The 6337-nt window shown below is 38.2% G+C and overlaps 1 pseudogene; it reads right to left on the reverse strand.

Annotated features, from left to right (window-relative positions):
• Window positions 1-1267: 1267 nt before the first annotated feature.
• LOC102483961 (molybdopterin synthase catalytic subunit-like) lies at window positions 1268-2408 on the reverse strand (annotated as a pseudogene).
• Window positions 2409-6337: the final 3929 nt, after the last annotated feature.

Consider the following 6337-nt stretch of genomic DNA (forward strand, 5'->3'; position numbering starts at 1 on the left):
ACTTGGGAATCTGTAAGAAAGGTGATATTGTAGACATCAAGGGAATGGGTACTGTTCAAAACGGAATGCCCCACAAATATTACCATTACAAAACTGGAAGAATCTACAATGTGACCCAGCATGCTGTAGGCATTGTTGTAAATAAACAACTTAAGGGCAAGATTCTTGACAAGAGATTTAATGTGTGTATTGAGCATATTAAACATTCTAAGAGCAGAGATAGCTTCCTAAAATGTGTGAAGGAAAATGACCAGAAAAAGAAGGAAGACTAAGAGAAAGGTACCTGGGTTCAACTGAAGCACCAGCCTGCTCCACCCAGAGAAGCACACTGTGTGAGAACCCATGGAAAGGAGCCTGAGCTACTGGAACCTATTCCCTATGAATTCATGGCATGATGGATGTTAAGTGTAAACTAATCTATGGTCTATAAAAAAAAAAATTATAGGATTGTTTCATATAAAAGTCTTGCAGAAAAGTTGTGTTAATGATTTCACTAATGATAATGTTACATAATCAACAAAAAGGGAAAACTTTAATAAATGTGCTTTTCCTATATTAAGTTACTTAATATAATTTCCTTAAAGAGTGTGGGTTATATTTTAAACTTCAGCTAATACTTTAACACAAATCATCTCATTGCTAGTTTTGTAACTTTATGCTGACATATATGTGGATAGAAAAACAAGTAAAATACAAAAGCTATTATGGTAAGATTATAGATTCTGAAATGCTAGAAATCTCCACAAAATTTTTAAAATTCTATTTAAAATTTTTTAAATCATTTTTTTAGAAACATAAAAGTTCTAAAATACATGACATCAAGTCTGGTAATGACTTTTTATACTTTTCAGTTTTGTCCACATTCCCACCATGCAACCCTAATGACAGTGTCATCATCAGGCACACGGGATGGAGTTTAAGGGAGGCTCTCTCTGAGAGCATGATGTTGATGAGGAGGGGCCACATCTCAATATGAGTTGAACACGATAAGAAATTAGTCATGGAAGGATATGTCTACCACAGACATCTGTCCTCATATTGAAATGATCTCATTTCCTCCCTAAGGTCCTTCCTCTAGATCTAATCCTAAGTAACTCCTTGTCCTACATACTCATTATTTCATTTATTCATTTTTTTCTTTCTTTTGTTCCACTGGCATAAAATTGTGCTTCAGTAAACTATCTCAGTTTGTGGAGAAGTCAAACCAATAAGTGATCAATGACAAAAGTTTACCAAATTTAAGATGTAATGCTCTAAGTATAACTGACTAATCATGTGTTGCCTGGAAGCCTTCTTTGTTTCTTTTCGAAGATGATGATGACTCTTTGTATATTACCCTTTTCCATAGGGGTACCTTGGCTTTTAAAATATCAATGGCCATAGTTCACAGCTTCAGGGGACTGAGGGCACAGCAATGATTATGCTTGCTTCTGACACTAGAACCAGGTCGAGTCTATGGAACACCACTATGTGTTTGGCCATACCTGTCTAATGTTGCTACAGATTTTTTTGACTTTGTTTTCTGCTGTCGATAGATTTGCTTCATATTCTAAGCTAATGACATTTTTTTGGAGAGGTTTTTTTTCGCTATAGGGTGTGTGCGCTCGCCAGACAGACAGAGAGAGCTATAGAGACAGAAAGCGAGAAATCACCCCCCAGGGGGGATGGTCACGCCACAATCCCTTCTCCTCCATTCTCCTCTCGGGATCTTGGGCATGCACGCACACATGCCCGGCGTGAGTATTAAGCCACCAGGTCCGGGATGCGAACCGCGGTCGACTACGTGGGAGTCCAGCGACATGGCCATTACGCTAACTGCTGGTTCCCGAAGCTAATGACATTTTTTTCTTCAAAGTTATTTCTTGTAGTCCCTACAAATAGGGATATTGCACCACAGAGTGGAGAAATCACCACCTGTGAGACTTCATCTACTGCAAGTTTCTTGGTAGTAAGTTTTATCATCTCCTTAGATTTCTTTTCTTTGAAAAAAAATTTTTGGAATTATTTAGTTTATTTATTTATGTATGTGTTTATTTTTTTGAGAGGTTTTTGCTACAGGGCGCATGCACTTGCCAGAAAGACAGAGACAGAAAGCGAGAAATCACCCCCTAGGGGGGATGGCCACACCACAATCACTTCTCCTCCATTCTCCTCTCGGGATCTTGGGCATGCACGCACATGTGCCTGGCATGAGTTTAAGCCACTGAGTCTGGGACTTGAACTGCTGTCGACTACATGGGGTTCCAGCAACATAGCCATTACGCCACCTGCCGGTCCCCCTCTTTTCAACTTCATCCATCTCTCTCCTAAATGTCTCAAAAGTACTACCCTTCACTGATGGGGGCAGGAAATAATGGCAGTTCCATCTCCTGGTTGAAGCAAGAGTTGCTGATCTCCAAGCTCAACATGTTCTTGATGAACAGCAAATATCATTGATTTCTTTTTTTTTTTAAATAATTATTTTTATTTATTTATTTATTTTAAATTTGACCAGAGAGGGACACAGCAAGAGAGACAGAGAAAATGAGACAGCAAGATGCCAGGTCCAGGACTCGAACCACGGTCATCTATGTGGGAGTCCAGCATCCTTCACCACCACACCACCTGTCAGCCCCAAATATCACCCAGTTTCTAACATCAGCCAGTGCAGGATGTAGACTTTATCTCTTTCCACAGCTGCAATGTTTTTATTTCTTGTAACACAGAAATAGTCTCTGAATGAACTCCAGTTATTTCAGTACTTTTTGCAAAATACAATTCTTTAACCTGGCACTGGGGTACCACCCCACCAAGACCCCTTGGCCAAGTTACCACAGTGACTATTTGAACCAAGGATGGTTATCTTACTTGTCTCTGATGAAAAAGCATGACATTTCATGTTTTTGGTATAACTTCAGAAATAACTCATCAACCTCTGGAACCGTCATGCAGAAGTTATTAGTGTATAACACTCAAAAGTAAATCACATTTTAGCTCTGACCTGTGCATTCAAACCACTGGATAAATTACCAAAACTATCTATCTAATGATGGTTTATTCTGACAAAGTGAAGGGGAAAACTCAAACTTGCATATCAAAACTGAATCACCCCATAACAACTATCTTTTTATAAACTCCATGGTTTTTTTTTTTTTGGAGAGATTTTCACTGTAGGGCGCGTGCGGTCGCCAGACAGACAGAGAGAGACATAGAGACAGAAAGCGAGAAATCACCCCCCAGGGGGGATGGTCACGCCGCAATCCCTTCTCCTCCATTCTCCTCTCGGGATCTTGGGCATGCACGCACACGTGCCCAGCGTGAGTTTTAAGCCACCGGGTCCGGGACACCAACTGCGGTCGACTACGTGGGAGTCCAGCGACATAGCCATTACGCTAACTGCTGGTTCCCTAAACTCCATGGTTTTTAATGGATACATTTTTGTTACAGATCTGGATATTAGCAGAGTATGAAAACGTTCATATAATAGTGTTTTTTGAGGCCAGCAGATAGCGTAGTGCTTTTGTCACTGGACTTCCACATGGCTGACCTCCATTTGAATCCCAGACCCGGTGGCTTGAAGCTCATGCCAAGTGCATGTGCATGTCTGCCCAAGATCCCAAGAGGAGAATGGAGAAGGGACTGCAGTGTAGCCATCCCCCCCAGGATGATTTCTCACTTTCCATCTCACTGTCTCTGTCTCTCTTTCTCTCTGACAAGTGCACATTCCCTAAGGCAAAAACCTCTTTAAAAAATAATAAAAATGGGAACCAGCAGATGGTGTGATGGTCATGTCACTGGACTCCCATGGTTTGAGTCCTGGACCTAGTGGCTTAAACTCATGCTGGGCATGTGTACATGCATAGCCAAAGTCCAGAAAGGAGAATGGAAGGGATTGTGGTGTGGCTATCCCCCTGTGGGGGTGATTTCTTACTTTTTTGTCTCTCTCTCTCTCTCTCTGGTGAATGCATGTGCCCTATAGCAAAAATCTCTCTATAATCAAAATAATAATTAATAAATAAATATTTTCCTTATTATAAAACTAATACATGCACATTATATACAATTTAAATATACAAAAAACATGGAAAAATGAAAAACTATCTAGAATGCCACCACCAGTAAGAATTTCTGTCAATTATTCTATTTTTCCTTCTAGTCTTTCTGTGTTCATATCCTTATTTCATAAATGTGTATTAGGTGTTTTACCCATGGCTAGCATCCCTTTTTGCCTAACATCCTCTCTTGAATATTTCCAAATGTCTTCAAGTATTCAAAACATTTTTATGTCCTAATAACATTTTATAATATGTTTAAACCATAATTTATGATTCATTTAACTGGTCCCCAATTTGGAAATTTCCAGCTTTTCTCCTGAAACACATTGTTTCAAAAATATTAGATGGTGCTTTCTATACCAGACTCTATGCTAGACCTAAGACAAGTGGTTAACAGTAACTATAAAAATAAGGTTTTGATGAACATCTTTGTAAATAAATCTTTGATGTCATCTTTCATTCTTAGACTGAATTCCTTGGACTATGAAAACATGACTTCAAAAAGCATTCTTCCAGCTTCAAAGGCAAACTTAAGAAACTAAAAATCTGAACTGTGAATTATTAACTTTTTGGAAAACTACCAACAACAAAATTAATATTTATTTTTTGTAAAGTGTGAACTTACCCAGAAGATGCTTTCTTGTTAGTTACTGTGAAACACCAAGGGTATTTGAAGTGTATTGACTTTGGCTTTTACCTCTAATTCTTCCCAGGATTTGCTGGTTTTCTCAATAGTGTGAGATTGTTTGAAGTCTATGCAAATTGCCCTACTTCCTCTTCTCACAGTTAAAATGTTAACTATTTTATTCCCAGCTTTTCTCTTGTAAACATACTGCTTTACACAGTTTCTTTCATTTACCTTCTCATGTGAAACAACTTATACTTTCACACTTATTACCCTGAAGGCAGTTCTTTCTTCTAAACAGAAATTATAATACACACGTTCCTATAAGGCACTGAACTCAACATATCCTGTAGTTAATTTTGATCAGGAAACATCATGTAAATTAACCAATGCATTTAGGGAATTTCATAATAGAGATGATTTATTAAAAGCAATAACCCCCCTCTGGAACACACACACACACACACACACACACACACACCACACTCTGGTTTTCTTTGGCAATTACATTGTCATATATTAGGTCCAACCATCTGAAACTGCAAAAAAGAAACTTAAATAACTGGCAACTTAACATAATCTGTATATATAACTTCATTAATTAGGTCATATTGTTTTCAACTTTCTCCAAATATTGACTCTCCTGATTATCACATTAAGGACATCCTTTACTATTGCACACAATTGTATTTACTTTGGTTTTCATAAATATTGGAATCTTGTTAGGAGGATGCCATAAAATGTTTATTATTTCAGAGACAGCAGAGGGAGCCTGGAGCCAAAACATTGTTATTGTACGTCTCATGTAACGATAAGATTGTCTTCTGATTCTTAAAGTCTGGATGAGATTAAATACTAGTGTGTGTACGCAAAGTAGCAACCTCTTTTTTAAAAAAGGTTGTTTGTATTTAAATAATCATTTTAATAAAATGAGAAGAAGGTTGGCTGCAGGTGCAGGCTGGAGGTCATCAGAATTCATACTGGGACCAACCAGGACCCCATGCTGGAAAGAGCACGCCCGAGCATGTCCGTGCTCTAGTTTCCCTTTTCAACATGGATTACGTTTCCATAATTCTTTGTTTCATCGGAACTTCAAAATATGTTACTATTCCTAATTGTGTGTCTTTTTAAGAAGAATTGTTTAATTTTTTAATAATTATTTTATTTTATTTTATTTATTTATTTATTTATTTATTTTTGACCAAAGAGAGACAGGGTGAGAGTGAGAGAGGAAGTGAGAAAGCAAGCCACCAGTCGGCCATGTGGGAGTGTCCAGTGCCTTAACCACCATACCACCTGCTGACCCCCTAATTTTTTTAAAATTTTGCTATAAGGCACATGTGCCAGAGAGACAGAGAATGAGAAAGCAAGCTGCTAGGTCTGGGACTTACATGGTCAGCCATGTGGGAGTCTTATACCTTAACCACCACCCCACCTGGACCAATTTTGTGTCTTAATTTAAAGTCACTGCAGTTTAGTTGATTGCTTTCTTCAGACATATAAGGAAGCTCTTTGTAGTAAATCGTTAGAACTTAAATCATTCTAGGAAGAGATCTAATAAATACCCAATCCTTTTATAGACTGGAAATTTTTGTTAACCCTAATTTTTGCTTTACTCTTCTCAACCACCCTTATCCCAGTCCAATCTTCTATTATGTCCCCTCTGGCTGTGGCCGTA

Source organism: Tupaia chinensis, unplaced genomic scaffold (assembly GCF_000334495.1).
Source record: "Tupaia chinensis unplaced genomic scaffold, TupChi_1.0 Scaffold000056_1, whole genome shotgun sequence".
NCBI classification, from domain to species: domain Eukaryota; kingdom Metazoa; phylum Chordata; class Mammalia; order Scandentia; family Tupaiidae; genus Tupaia; species Tupaia belangeri.